The sequence below is a fragment of the Phocoena phocoena genome, chromosome 6, assembly GCF_963924675.1.
Source record: "Phocoena phocoena chromosome 6, mPhoPho1.1, whole genome shotgun sequence".
NCBI lineage: Eukaryota > Metazoa > Chordata > Mammalia > Artiodactyla > Phocoenidae > Phocoena > Phocoena phocoena.
The window spans coordinates 100,544,600-100,560,088 of NC_089224.1; the positions used below are offsets into that span (position 1 = coordinate 100,544,600).

Here is a 15,489-nt window from a genome sequence, read left to right on the forward strand (position 1 = left end):
AGAGTTTCCTCAAGTAAGCTATATAGAACATTATTATGAATTAAATGAAAAATATAGAAAGCTGAAACTATGTAGTCAAATTCTGAGAAAGATTGAATTAGATTTTAAAATCTCTATGACAGGACTTTGTCAGGAAATATGCTTATATATAATTTGATTTCCAAGAGAGGGTAAATCATTGAAGCAGCTCCCAAATTTATTTGACCACACACCACCTTTTTCTCAGAGTTTTAGAGGAACTCGTGCACCGTGGGAAATGACATGAAAATGTTCAGTCAGAAGAATAGCTGTTGCCGGGGAATCAGGAGTCGGGGGAGGTTTAACAACCTCACTAATAAAGATCGTGGCCTTTGCCATAACATTCCCCCATCAGAGCCTTAATTTCTTTATCTGAAAAAAAGAGGGAGGGTCAGATATGATGCATCGTAAGGTCCCTTCTAGCTCTAACATTCTATGGTTCTGTGATGAAAAACAGACACAAACTTGGGGTCACGTCTTCGTGCCCACCATTTCCTCTACGTGGAATGCCCCCTTTCCACTTGCACGAGGACAGATCCTTCCCTCCAATGCCATTGCCTGTCCTAAGCCTTTCCTGGGCAACATGGATTAGCATGCTTTCACTCCTGAGGTTTCCTGTGGAAATATTTCATTTTCATACGAGGCTGCCTTGAATATATAGCTCATACCTTCTTGAATTCATTTAATCTTTGAGGGCGATTATATGTCGTGCATTGTGATTACAAAGGTGGCAAAGACACAGTCTTACATATGCCTTCTCTTCCCACTCAGCCCTTGGGGATATGTCAGAGTCATACATAGCTTCCCAAAGAGCTCAAGACAATGACTTAAAATTGAGGACAAAATCTATCATTTGTAAATCCCCTTTAAAGACCATTTAATGTTTTGTTTTGTTTTGTTTTGTTTTTTTGCGGTACGCGGGCCTCTCACTGTTGCAGCCTCTCCCGTTGTGGAGCACAGGCTCCGGACGCGCGGGCTCAGCGGCCATGGCTCACGGGCCCAGCCGCTCCGCGGCATGTGGGATCCTCCCGGACCAGGGCACGAACCCGCGTCCCCTGCATCGGCAGGCAGACTCTCAACCACTGCGCCACCAGGGAAGCCCTCATTTAATGTTTAAACCAATGATTTTCAAGTCATTTTTTAAAAGACCTGGAACCCTTTACTCAACTCTTATACAAGAGTAATAAAGCCAAGATAAAGTAGATCTGCTCTAGGTAGATGGCAAGGTGAGGATGGACTCTGAGTAAATCTCACTTGCTCAACCCTCCTACTCCCCCGGTGCACCTCCAAAGGGTGTCTTAGGACCCCTACTGAATCTCAAGCCCTCATTTTAAAAGCAAGGAAACTGAGGTCCAGAGAAGGAATGTGATTTACCCAAAACTAAAAGTGACACTTAGAGTCAAAACTGATTCCCAGGTGGCACCCACTAAATCTGTGTTTTCCAAATCGTGGCACACAAAATACTACCAGTATGTGAAATGATTCCAGATGATTCCAGATGATTCAGAGGTGGTACAGCTTGTCTTTTAAGGGCATGAGAGCTATTTTAGTGTATATTGCAAAGTATAAATTACTTATCAAATATTTGGTTTTTATGAGTATTATTGCTCAGGCCAAGGTCAAGAAAAAAAGGAAAAAAAAACAGTCCATTTAAATTTGATTTAGGACAAATTACTTAGAAATTTAGCAAACTCTGCATTAAAGCACATGTCTCTGCTTCTTCAGGGCTTTTTTCTACCAAGAACTATTCACTGGTCCACCACATCTTACTGCTTAAAATGCTCATTACCCAAGTAATGCACATTCATTAAAGAAATATTAGGCAATACAGGTAAGTATATAGGAGAGACTGAAATTCATTCATAGCCTATCGCCCAGAGTTAACCACTCAAATATTATATTAAGGTGCACCTTTCAAAATAGCATGCTATACACAATATTCTGTACCTTATGGGGTTTTGGGGGGTTTTTTTGGTTTTTTTTTTTAACTTAGTAGGTTACCAAAAAATATATCCATACCGATAAATGTCATCATGAGTGCTACTGATTCAGCACTTAACTGTATATGAGGCATGCTGCTAGGCGCTTTACACACGTGATTTTCATTCTCAGCTGAATTCACAGATATTCACAGCTAAACTAATAGGGAGGTACTGTTGCTAGCCCCGTATTACAGGTTCCCTATTTTCATCCCACCTTCTAATATATAAATGTGCTTCTCTAACTATCATTCCGAATGACTCTAGATATTCCATGATATGCTTTGTTTTGGTGCTCCTTTTTTCTCCCAAACACTCTGAACTCCTTCTTCTCATACAAATAATTAATTTACTTCTTGGAATGGGGAATTTCTTAAAATGGAAGGATTTTCATCTTCTTTTAAAAAACAGGGACAGAGACAACAAGAGCGGTAGAGTTGGAAAGAGATCTGACCCTGTTCTAGAGCATCTCCTCTTCTCCCCACCTTCCTCTTGATCACCTCACTGCAGCCACACTGGTCTCACTGTTCCTCCAATCCACCAAGCACAGTCTGACCTCAGAGACTTTATTCTTGCTGGAATGCTCGTCCCTGGATGTCCTCATGGCGCTCCCATGACTTCAGACAGACCTCTGCCCAATGTCAACATCTCACTGAGGATGTCCATTGCCCATCTATACAAAACAACCCGCCCTCTCCCACCAGGCTGCCTTCCACCTCTATGACCCTCCTCTCCACCTGACATACTATATGTTTGCTTGTTTATTTATTTCTCTTCTCCCTCATGAGAAGGTCAACTCCAAGCAGGCAGGGGCTTAGTCAGTTTTGCTCCCTGCTGCATTTACAGCTCCTAGAACAATGTCTTACACAGAACAAGTGTTCAATAAACAATGTCTGTTTCTTAAATGAAAGAATGAAAGTCACATTTCATAAAAGGTTGCATTCAATAAAGATTTCTGCCAATGCCCCAGGAGAGTGTCTTTTTCCCTTCATTCTTACCAATACTGGATGCTGGCATTAAAAAAAACACACACACATCTTGATGATGTTGTGTGGCATCACATTCCTATGTGCATTTGTTTGATTACTAGGGAACCTGAATATTTTGGGTTTTTGTATAGGTTTATGAACCAAGTGTGTTCCCCATCCCATTTTTAGCTGGAAGTCCCATCATATTCAGATCATATTCTGGCAAAAGATGATCTTATGACCATATCTGGGCTCAGGTTTCATTAAGAGAGAGAACTCTGCCTTGGACATTTCCCCCTATATCTACTGTTCTTCTCCTTCCTACCTATTCTCAACTACATTCAGTATTCCTTTATACACTCACATGTGAGTGTGTGTGTGTGTGTGTGTGTGTGTGTGTGTGGAGAGAGAGAGAGAGAGAGAGTATATATAGATATCTATATACATAGAGAGAATATATATACATATGTATTCTATATATATTTTACATAATATATATTCTATCTGTCTATATATATCTTTTCTCTTGCAACATTAGGCTGTCACAATTCATACCACCTCCACCCTGCTATTTCCTGAGCCTCTTTTAAAAGTGCTACTGTTACCAGAGGTGGCTTTGGTGATTCTATTCCCAAGAAAAGTAAGATCTTGGCTCTTGGCTGGGGCCCAGAGTCAGAAAGTAGCTTATTCTATGACCACTGGTCCTGGTCTCAGCAGCACTGGAGCTTCCACAACTTAAGGGTGCAAATAAACATGCTAAGCTAAGGTTTCCTGCTGAGGCATTGTGAAGTTAAATTACTATTTTAAGAGGCTATGAAGTTGGCAGCCAGAAAGCACTGGAAGAGTGGAAGATATTCATGACGCTGACAGATAAAGAAGGAGAGAAAGCAAAATGCAGGTTATTAAGGAGATTTAAGGAGTCTCCCTCCAGTGACACCATTTACAACATCTCCTGGAGCACGTAAGATAGATGCCTTCCTCATTTAGGCATATACAAGACTGGGATTGAGGGCAGGGACACAATGACAGAAGGCTTGAAGATTTGCAACAACGTACCTGGCCTAAAACAACAGAGACCAAACAGCAAGAATCCACCTTGATTTGGGGAAGCCACCAAGCTTCTAGGGGCTGGACCATGCATGCCTTAGGGGTGTGTGTGGATGGAGGGCAGTTCAGTAGAAAGACGTTATGTTTAGTGTCTGATGATATGGGTTTGAGACCTGATGCTATCACTCGTTTTTTATCTTGGGGCAAATCCTTTCACCTCTGAGGCATGTGGTCCGCATCTGGAAAATGGGGAGAAGAATTCCAGCTTCAGAATGTGAAGGCTGAATAAGATACACATGTTAAGATATACAAGCAGTTGGTAAGATACAGGATGAAGACAAGGAAGAGGGGAGTCGTGAGGAGAAGGATGATAAACATGGTTCTCACGAGGGTGTGTGGCCTGCTGTCAATCAGCTGCTCTCCCATAGGTACCTGCTGAACACCCAGGTCTTACAGATTAGGACACCAAATCAAGAGGTACAATGACATGGGCTGCAGGGGACTAGGGTACCATGACCAACTCAGATATAGTTGGACCCTAAAGAGGAAAAAGTGTATATGTAAAAAAAATGAGAAAGTTGACCCGGACCATATTGAAGATGACTTTTCAGCCCTGATTGGTCAATGATCGTATGGCTATATCTGTTTTCTGACACGTGGTAATAGAAAGAATTAAAAAATCTGCCTCAATCATTTTGAATCTTTCAAGGCCTTTTCCCACTCTCTTAATCTCTCGCCTAACTGCTGGTATCACATTGCCATATGAGGGAACAGGATTGGTAAAAACGATGGAGAGGGGCTTCCCTGGTGGTCCAGTGGTTGGGGTTCTGTGCTTCCACTGCAGGGGGCGCGGGTTCAATCCCTGGCCAGGGAAGCTCTGCATACCACGAGGTGCCTCCAAAAGGAAAGAAAAGATTGAGAAAGCTCATTTGCAAGGTAGTGCCTCGAACCTGATAATAATCTCTTTCCTACAGGACCTTTCCAGTTGGGGAACATACCTGGGGCCTGGGCGACATTTCATCTAATGCAACAGGGTGTAGTAATAATAAAAAAAAAAAAGTTATAATAGTTAACGTTTATATAATGGTGATGATCTGCCAGGCATGATTCAAAGTACCTATCGTATAAACTCATTAAAACCCCACAATATCTCTATGAGGAGTAACTACTGCTATGCTCATTTTACAGATGAAGAAACTGGCAGAGAAACATCAGGTGATCTGGCCAAGGTCACAGAGCTAGTCAGTGGCACAGCTGCCATGCAAACTCTGGAGTCCACGCTTTCAACCACTAGGCTTTCAAGTGAGACAGAAATAGTACAAATCCTCAACACATGACTGACTCAGCGTGTGGCCTTGACCGAGGGGCATCACCGCACTAAGCCCTGGTTTCCTCGTCTCTAGCGTGGGGGATGAGACTGCTTATGCACGTGCTCGTTGAGAACATTCAACAAGATATCTATGCCAAGTACCCAGTACAGCTCAAAGAACTGCTGACATTCTTGGCATACCCACTGCTCCACTTCAAGAATGGTTCTCTAATTGTGATAGATCAGCCATCACTAAATATTGTGGGCGAATACCCTTCCAGAACTCCTCAAGTCCTACCCTATGCTCTGCGTAAATGTATAATTCTCACTGTCAGGAATTGAGAGGAGAGGGCAGGTAAAACTGCGGCTGATACAGTAATATTTTCAGGAATCACTTGTGAGGTTTCACTGGACTTTGAATGACGCTGTCCTGCTGATATGCATTCAGAATAAATTTCTTTAGACCCCTTTCAGCCCTCCCTTGCCTCGGCCAACTCTGGTAATGGCACTTGACGAGGACCACATCACCTTAGAGAGTCATGACTCCAAAACTGATCCCAGTAGGAAAACCATATTACCACCTCCTGCTGCTGGGTAATCTACTTTTCAATCTTTCCCTCCATTCCCAAACACAACAAAGTGCTGATTTTCTTTTTTTAATGGCTCCTGTGCTTTGTGCAGATGTTTTTATAGTACCAGGTAAGGCTTCTTGTGGGTCCTTCCCCTATGATGTGCCTGTAAACCCAGAGCCCATCAAATTCCATGAGAAATTTAGCTTATCCACTACCATGTAAACCAAAACATACTTACTTAAGGTAGATATCACAGTTCTTGGAATGTCTTCCAGATCGATCTTGGGGTGGGGGTGGGGGTCTCTGGAGTGTCTAGGGATTCCACAGCCCACCAGAAATTCACCTACGTAAGGACTGACCACTTAGAAGTGTGGGTCCTCTAAAAAGCAATGGCATCCTAGATGTCTGCCCTTCCTCCTCCTGAATCAGCTTGTCATCAATCTGTAACTCAACTGCTCCAAAATACCCCCAGGATCCATTTTTTCTCATAGAGGTTCCTACTGGTTCATTTGCAGGACTTCTGAAAGGCTAGATAAATTATGCCTCAGAAACCCCTCCGGGCCAGTATTGGGTTAACCCTTACAAACGGTTCTAGCTGTTCAGATGGGCCATTTACTTGGAACCCTGCTGCTCTGACCTTTGCAATTTACACAAAAACCATGGCATCTTGCTTTTGTTAATTGCCTTATGCATCTACCTCCTCACACTTGGGGGGAACACAGTCTCTTAGCTGTTCCCAAGATGGCCCTGACATTGTTGTATGCAGCTCTGCACCCTGTGAGATAATCACAAACTGAGAACAAGATTTGTTCAGAATGATGTATTTTGTGTCCACCCCAGGCTTTCTTTCCTGTGTCCAACAACTGATGGCGGACAGGCCTGGTAATTTACCACTCTTAACTTTCCCACACCCTGTCTCTTTCAGTCTATTTGCCTTAAGGCCACTGCAATCTCCAAAAGACAGTTCCTTTGAGAGATAAAGATGCCCCTCACCCTCATATGCAAAAAGGAAATTAATTTCACATTTCCTCAGCCTCCTTATCTTCTCCACCCCCTCAGTAGCGAGGACTGTCTATAGATTTCTAGGCAGCCTTTCTAGGCTACCATGTTCCAGGAGGACAGTGGGTTTCCTGCTAACACGTAATCCTTTGATATTAAGAGTTACAAGCAAGCCACCTCTATCCCACTCAGCAACACTGTTGAGTCACAATCTGTGCCCTGAGGTATGACTTCTTTTTGATTTGCTTTTTTGAGAAGACATCTAAACCTTATGATGAAGTGTGGCTACCGCGTGTGAGTCTCTCTCTGCTTTTACAAGAATTTCGTCATGCACCATTTCCGCAGAGCTGGGCAAATCCCTTCGGTAAGGCAGGCCACCGTGTGGTCCTTCTTAATTGGGAGGAGGCAAGCCCAGAGAAGGGCAGATATGTTCTCAAGGTGATCCACATATGCGGTGGTAGGAGCCAGGACTAAAATCAGGTGCCCTGAGTCTCTGTGCTCTTCGTACACTTGGAATTAATGAAGATATAACATGAACAGATGTCATCTCTGATCTCCAACACTTTATAATCATAGCCATCCACCTCCTTCCTCTACCACCACCATCTCTGTGTCTTCTTTTAATCTTACCCTTCACCAAACTCTCACAGAACTTCTGAAATGGCAATGATCAGTCTCCATGAATGCTAATTATTTATGGATTTGCAGACCTCCTCTAGTCCTTGGCGCGATTCATCGCCATACCCCCAAGCCATTTTGTTTAAGGCCTTTCCCAGACAAGAGATGCAATAAATATTTGCTGATCCAAACTGATTCCAGCTTTCCTCCTTTTTCATTAGACTTCATTTCAATTACTTCTCCCCAGGTATTCATTCCTCTTCTCCTTTTCTAGCCATTCCCCCCTCTCCAGGTCCTCCCCCTCCCTTTAGATTTGGGTATTTCCAGAGTGTGTAGCACTCAGAGCAGGACTAGAAATTAAGAGTAGAGGAATTCACTGAAATGACTGATTAAAAATGGACACAAAGAAAACCCAGAGAGAACACGTAATGATGAGCTTCTGTCAATCTCCAAACTCTCCTCAGCTCAGTCCTCAGACTACCTACTTCCTAGACAGGGAGATTGCAAAGGGGAGATGTCTAAACTTCTCATCCTTCACCTTGTACAAGACCTTTGTGATCTGGCCTCTTCCTACCTTCTTTTCTTTTTTTTTTTTTTAAAGAAGATGTTGGGGGTAGGAGTTTATTAATTAATTAATTAATTTTTGCTGTGTTGCGTCTTCGTTTCTGTGCAAGGGCTTTCTCTAGTTGTGGCAAGCAGGGGCCACTCTTCATCTCGGTGCGCGGGCCTCTCACTATGACGGCCTCTCTTGTTGCAGAGCACAGGCTCCAGACGCGCAGGCTCGGTAGTTGTGGCTCACGGGCCTAGTTGCTCCGCGGCATGTGGGATCCTCCCAGATCAGGGCTCGAACCCGTGTCCCCTGCATTAGCAGGCAGATTCTCAACTACTGCGCCACCAGGGAAGCCCTCCCTACCTTATTTTCATCTTATGACATTCCCTTTCTCATGCAAAAGCTTCAGTCACACTATCCTTTAGATTTCCTAAGCTTGACCCTGCCTAGTGACGTCATCACTGTTCTTCTTTCTGCCTCTGATATGATATTCTTTCCCCACATAATCACAAGGTTGGTTCCTTTTCATTTAAATCTCAGTTCTAATATCACTCCCTCCGAGAATTCTTTTCCTGACGACCCTATCTAAAGTTCTGTGACCTACATTTCTTTCTAGCCTATTACCCCCAATTTTTATTTGCAATTGTTTTGTTTGCCTATGTCTTTACTCATTTATCAGCAATCTCTCCCCACTAGATTATGAGCTCCATGAGAACAGGACCATGTTCATGCTACAGTTCTGATGTCCAGATCTGTGCTGTTCAGTAAGTAGCCACTATCCACATACAGCTACTTAAATTAAAATAAAATGAATAAAAATTAAATAAGATAAAAAACCCAAAGTAACACTAGCCATGTTTCAGGTGCCCAGCAGTCACATGTGCTTTGTGGCTACCATACTGGACAGCACGGGGAGCATATCCAGCATCACAGAAAGTTCTATTTGACAGAACTGGTCTATAGCAATGCTTGAAAAATAGTAGGCAGCCAATAAATATTTGCTGAATCAATAAATGAATGAACGTCCCTTTTAATCCTCACTCAACTTCACCTCTCCCTTTTGTGGCTTACCCCGTAAGTAAGATAAACTAGACGATGCCCACAGGACAACATACAGTTTGGTGAGGGGCCTGAATGGATGTTACAGGAGAAAGGACTGTGAAAATAGGCCCATCTAGTCTGAAAGAGAATATCTGTGGTTATAAGACTGGAAGAGAATTATACTTGTGTTATATGATTTTAGAGACTTATGGATGGAAGGCAGACTTAGTGTCAAGGTGAGAAAACATTCCAGCAAAGCTCTCCCTAGACAACACAGGCTGCTTTGTGTGGCAAAGAGTTCACTGTTGCTAAAAGTACTAAAAATGAGACTGCGTGGCCATGTGTTATGGATATTACAAAAAGGACTCTTGGTTCTTGAATAAGGAGAAAGGTTTGGTTATAGTGCAACCTTAAAACACTGAGATTCTTTGATGAATGTCATGAAACATCAATTTCAAAGAGTTAATAATATGCCCCCCAACTGTTCCTAGCAACTACTGAACAACCCAATCCTCTTGGCCACCCACAACAGTTACCATTAACTCAGAGGTACACTGGAAAAGGCAGAGATGCTGAAGCAAGGAGGACTTAGGTTCAAATTCTAGCTCTGTTGGTTATATGAAGGGACCTAGCCATACTGAGTTTCACTCTCCTCTTGGGCAAGGGACCTATACATCCTGCATTTCACTTTCCTCTTCACTAAAAGGGGCTGTGTCTGCCTCACTGGGTGAGAAGGAAGATTAAATGAGAACAAAACTAAAGACCCAGGAACACAGCAGGGAAACTTTCACTTCCAAGTAGGAGAGAAGTTTACTTGTCTGTATCATCATTGGTATCCCTACATTATTGGTACAGGTGGTATAATTTTGAAGCCATGATTGAATTGCTTTGAGTGAATATGAAACAATTATCAGAAAGAGAAAGAGGGAAAGAGAGAGAGAAATTACAGCTGTTGATCAAACTGGGCTTCGAATGTAACAGCAAACATTTCTAGAGCAACTACACTGTGTCAGTCCCTGGGGATAAAAAGATGCTCCTAAGATCTTAGACCATATTGAAGAGAGCAAGTGAGACACAGGCCCACAGAGGTATGAAACAGGGCAAAGAGAGACGCAAGCTAAAACAGAGCTTCAGACAAAATTATATGAAAGAACAGGGTAGAAAGAGATTAATTACAAAATAAGATTTGGGGAAGACTTCTTGGAAGGGTCATTTGAGCTGGAAGCTGAAATACAGGTAGGATATTAAAAATATGAGGCTGACATTGTGAAATGGAGGAGGGAAAGATAGAGGTACTCCTTGCAGAAGGGGTTAGAATGGAAAACAATGAGGGGAATTATTTGGAGAATGACATTTGAAGATTCGTCCTCTTCACATGACCCCCATCTTGTCTTTAATATGATTACTGGGAGTTCAGTGGCCAGTTCGTTAATCTTTCGATTAGGGCGGACGCAGGTAGAGAAGATGAGTAGGATATGGCTAACCCTAGTGGCCTGGTCAGGTGATAGGTACTGGTGATTTCATCTAAGGAATCAGGAGGGGATAAGCTAGAGGATGCAAATCAGAAATTTTCTCTTCCCACAACTGAAGGTCCCTTGGGCAAAGACCTTTCCAGAGGAACAGAGGACTTTTTGGTCAAAAGCATAAACTCTTGTAAGCACTAAGAAGGAGATGTCTTATTTGGACGGACCAGGGGAGAGTGTTTTTAAGGTCCCCACCTGTACAATTTCAAATATATTCATTGCAGTCTGAGCTAGGCTGTCTAAACTCAACAGGGGCTCAACAGCTGATTTGGAATCTCTGATCTGTTTCTTCTTGATTGAAATGGAGTCACAGCTCCCCCTTCTGGGAGCTAAAGTGCCATCCAGCCCCGGGAAAGCCTGTGTGGAAAGGCTCTATTGCGGATGGGCCTGAAACACCCATGTGTTTTTTCTCCATGTTCACCTGCACCCCAAAAAGAGCAGCTAGGAGTCCGGGAGCACACTTTTGCTTGCACATGATTCTAAACTTCCTAAGAGCCCATCTTTCACAGGGCTTTATACTTCCCGTTCCATGGGACTATGAGTCCCAGTCTTCGTGTGGCTGATGCTTTCATATAGGCGAAAGCAATTTGGTGCAGAGGTTGCAATTCTCTTCTGGGAAGTATACCAAGTAGAAAAGATTTCTAAATCTGCGTGTGTCCATGTGAGTGCCATGTATGTATGTGTGCTTGTGCATGCTCCCGTGACGGCAACGTGTATGATTGTATAGGGGTACGAGACTCATTGATGTAAAGAAATGAATTTGCCTGAAGTATTTGCATTGCTAGATGGGTGGACACTTGGCTCTGGGGAAAGCAAAGCATTTCTTAATAAAGAGCTCAGGTACAGTCCAGATGCTCTGCTGGCTTCTGTCTACTAGGCATGGGCAGCATTAGGTCCCTAGCTGTGTGTCATTCTCTGAAGGCATTAGAGAAGGAATGTATGTTCTGTGCAGGTGTATGTCTGTCTGTCTGTTTCTGTCTAACCGGGAGTGTGATTAAAGCGTTGGACCCTTTCTCTCCAGGTCATGTTTCCAGATGGAACAGCTTTGAAGTGCATCTCTGAAATGAGAAGTTTGATGAGGGAAGATAATCGATTATCTTGGATGGGAACATGGTGGCAGGGTACGGGTGGAGAGCAATATATAGTCCCTGGGCAGTGTGGCCAAGAGGAAAAGACATTGATCTGGCTGTCAGGCATCACAGGTTCTAGCCCTGGGCATCCCACCAACTCGCTAGAGAATGTTGGGGACTTCTCATGGCCTCTCTGGCTACAGACTCCTGCCCTTCTGCTCTTCAATATTCCGTCCAGCTTCTATTGTCTATGTATTAAAAGAGAGAGAAAATGAGAGCAGTTCCTAACACGGGGTCTCCTACTTTGCCTTCACACACCCCACCTAAAGTGAAGTGGGGACCTCTGCTCTGACATGAGTTTCCCAAAGCAGATTCCTTGTGGCCGCGTGAAGCTTCAGCCTGAGGTGTCAGCCTCTGGCCAGAGAACGGTGTGTCTGCAAGTGCCTGCAGGTAGCACAGTCACCCACCCGCTAGGGCAGGTTCCCGCGAACACGTTTGCTTTTATCTCTCCCCAGAAGATAAATATATACATATAGGTTTTTAAGACAAGTATATTTCTACTTTTTTCCCCTAGAAGACCTTTCCACTGGCCCCTTCCTGCCTAGGTAGACAAGAGGCTGTGGTCCCAGCATCTCAGCCCTTGTCCTCCAGCGCCTCATTGCCTAACAGCAGAACGGCTGCCTCTTACCTCGGGAAAGTAACAGCTGCCGAGTCTGGAAGCCATGCTAACAGCAGCAAAACTCAGCATTTTTGCTGAGTAGGGCAAGCCTTTAAGACACATCCGGGAATCAAATCAATGGCTGGCCCCAGAGTCCAAGCCTAGCAGGACCTAGCCCGGGAGGCCAAAGGACTTACCTAGACAGCCTCCTAGAAGGTGGAGGAAAGAGGAGAGGGGGGCTTGGCCCGAACTGTCTTCCTTACTGAGATTCTTCCCACCAGCCCTGTGTGCCCTTGGCAGTATGTTGGAGCCAAGCAAGAGATGTGAGGTGCAGATCAACAGCAGTTTAAGTCAATTACCGCCACACTCCGCCATGAGTTCTCCACCCACAACCAGTTCCCAAATTGTAGGTCTCCTTCAGTATTGAAGCGCACGCGCGCACGCGTGTGCGCGCACACACACACACACACACACACATACACACACTGCCTCTCTGCCTTCTCCCAGGATCCTCCTAAGCCCAGTGGAGCCACGAGGAGGCATAGTACAGGAAAAGATTCCCTTGGGTCTCCCCAATGGGGAAGGGAAAGAGGGATCTGTCTTAGGGAAGTGCCCCATCCATCTCCTACCATATTTCTCAGAGCTGCCCCCAGATGAAATTTCCTCTGCGATTCTATGTAGCTATGATGGATGAGCAAGTCCCTGAGGACCCTTTCTCCTTTCCCTGGAGGGGGATCCATACAGACTTGCCCAGATCCTCCCCCAGAGCACAGAAACAGGAGGTGCTGTAATGCTGTTGTGATTACAAACAGAGAGGCAGGGTAGACTCTATCCCAGACTTGCCCCAGATGAGTCCACCTGCGACTTCTCCCAGTGACTCCAATTTCCCATCAGAATCCTGGAATCTGCCCAGTGTGGAATTTAAAGTGACAGCCTCTCATTGCCTCAGGGTTTGGCCATTTCTCTTTCACATTAAACGGTGAGTCCAAGTGTAGCAGATCTCCATCCTTTGGAGAAATCTTCCTTCAAAGGTACCAATATTGGGCTAAATAAGGTACCATCCCGATCCCCGGAATCCTCCCCAAATTCCAAGCCCAGAGCCCCAAGGGGAATCCACAGCGGGTTTCCCGATGGCTACGTGATCCTATAGTAAGGATCCCATTCCCTGTACGCTGGAGAGACCTAATTAAAAAGACACACGAGCGCAGACAGACATACACGTACAAGCATGCACACACACACATCGTGCCTTAAGTAGGTTAGAGGACCTCTTTTCATCCCCTCCCCTATACATACATACACACACACACACACACACACATCACAAACACACGCATCGAACGCAAACGACGCCGCACACGCAAACACACACTAGCACCATATCAAGTTCTCACCATGGTACACACGTCGGGAGCGCGCGGGGAGCACACAGGCCACTTCCTAAGACCCGCATTTAACCCTCTGCGCCCCAGAATACAGAGACACCCCCCCCCCCCCAGGAAAGCTGAGAGGACTTGCAGGCGTCGGGGTGGCCGAGGGAAGCGCGGAAGGGGGCCGGGAGGGGGAGGGGCCGGGCGGGCGGGAGCGCCCCGAATGCGGTCCCGGGCGGTCTCCAAGGGCAGCGGGGCTGCCTGCCCGGCGCCCGGCGCCGCCTTACCTGGAGTCAACGTCCGTCTTTGGCGGAGAGCTGCGCGCGGACGCTTTTTATTCGGCTCGGAGGGAACTTGGGAGAGCCCTGCGTCCAGCTCGCATACCGGGAACGGCGCGGGGACTGCAGGCGTAGGGGTACCTGGCTCCTAGCAGCCTGGCTCATACTCAGCCGTAAAGTCCCCTTCGCTGGTCCCGAGGACAGGCATGAATCCCGGCTCCGGAAGGCGGTCCCTGCTGCCTCTGTCTCCCGGCTCTCCGGCTCTGGCTCCCTCGCTCTCGCCCTCTCTCGCCTGCGCTTTCCTCCTCTCCCCCCCCTCCGCGCCAGCTCAGTTCGCAGCCCTGGGGCCCGGGAGCGAGGCGACTAGCGAATGGAGAGGGAAGTCCAAGTGCGCCGCGGTCTCCGGGCGGGGAGCAGCAGAGGCCGGGCTACGCTGGGGGAGGGACTTACCCGGCGACCGGCGAAGATGAATGGGGGAGCGGCTGCCTAGGGGCGGGCAGGGAGGAGCCAGGAGCCGGGGTTTATTCTGAGGAGTGTTTTGTACATCTTTAGGCGGAGGAGGAGGAGAAGAGAGAGGACGAGAGAAGGGAGGCCTCCTCGGAGGGAGGGGCGGCCTGGGTGGGCTGAGGCTGAGCCACTGGGGAGTCTCGTGGGTCTGGGAATAGGGTGGCGTCTCTCCGAGTCTGAGCACCCAAAGGGACTGTGTGTGGTGGGTATGCGCAGATCCCCGCATCGTGATGCTCTTAAGCGTTTCTGTAGCTGTGTGCGTCGCGGGTATCTGTTTCTAGGTATGCGGGTGCTTGTGGGTCTGTGCGTAATTATTCGAGTGCGGTTTTGTCTGGGGAGGTGCCCGTGTGGGTCCGTTTGTATCTGCGTGGCTCTCTATGAGTACTTCAGACTGTTTGTTTCTCTGTATGTGTAGGCATGAGCCCACGTCACCTCCCAGAATTAAGCAAGTGCTTCTCTCTACGTGGGTAGGATGTAGGAGTGAGACGCTGAGGGGACACAAAGTTCTCTCGATACCACCAGAGGCAGGAAAGGGGCGAGGGTACGGGGGCTAAGGCATTAATACAGAGAACCAAAGACTCCCAATTTAGTCTGAAATGCAGGCTGGGGTTGCTGGCACGGGGCCTCTGCCTAAAGCAGAAAAGAAGGCCAGAACACATTCTGAATTCTCACACAGCGCATATTCTGTATTTTTGCTTACTTTGCTTCCTTTTTTAATTTAAACCAAATCAGCAATGAGGGTTCCTAGTCCCTGGAAGCTTAGGCAAGTGTAGGCATTGGCGAAGGTACCAGATGAAGGGGCAGGGAGCAATAAGGAAAAAGTGATGAGAAATTTAACAGAACCCAGACTCAGTAAAAGTGCAGGCCCTAGATGAGTAAGAATCCTGTAGGTATGTGATCTTGGTCAATTCACTTACCTCTTAAGCTCTAATTCCTCATCTGTATAACAGGATAATATAACTACCTATCTAACATGGCTGGC

At 46.0% G+C, this 15,489-nt stretch overlaps 1 protein-coding gene across 1 annotated transcript in view; it reads right to left on the reverse strand.

Moving 5' to 3' along the window:
- Positions 1–14,324, reverse strand: part of BRINP1 (BMP/retinoic acid inducible neural specific 1) — a 180,068-nt gene extending 165,744 nt beyond the window's left edge. The window contains exon 1 of the mRNA XM_065879019.1: positions 14,010–14,324. The gene's annotated coding sequence lies outside the window, so the exon portion shown is untranslated. The remainder of the gene's footprint in view (positions 1–14,009) is intronic.
- Positions 14,325–15,489: the final 1,165 nt, after the last annotated feature.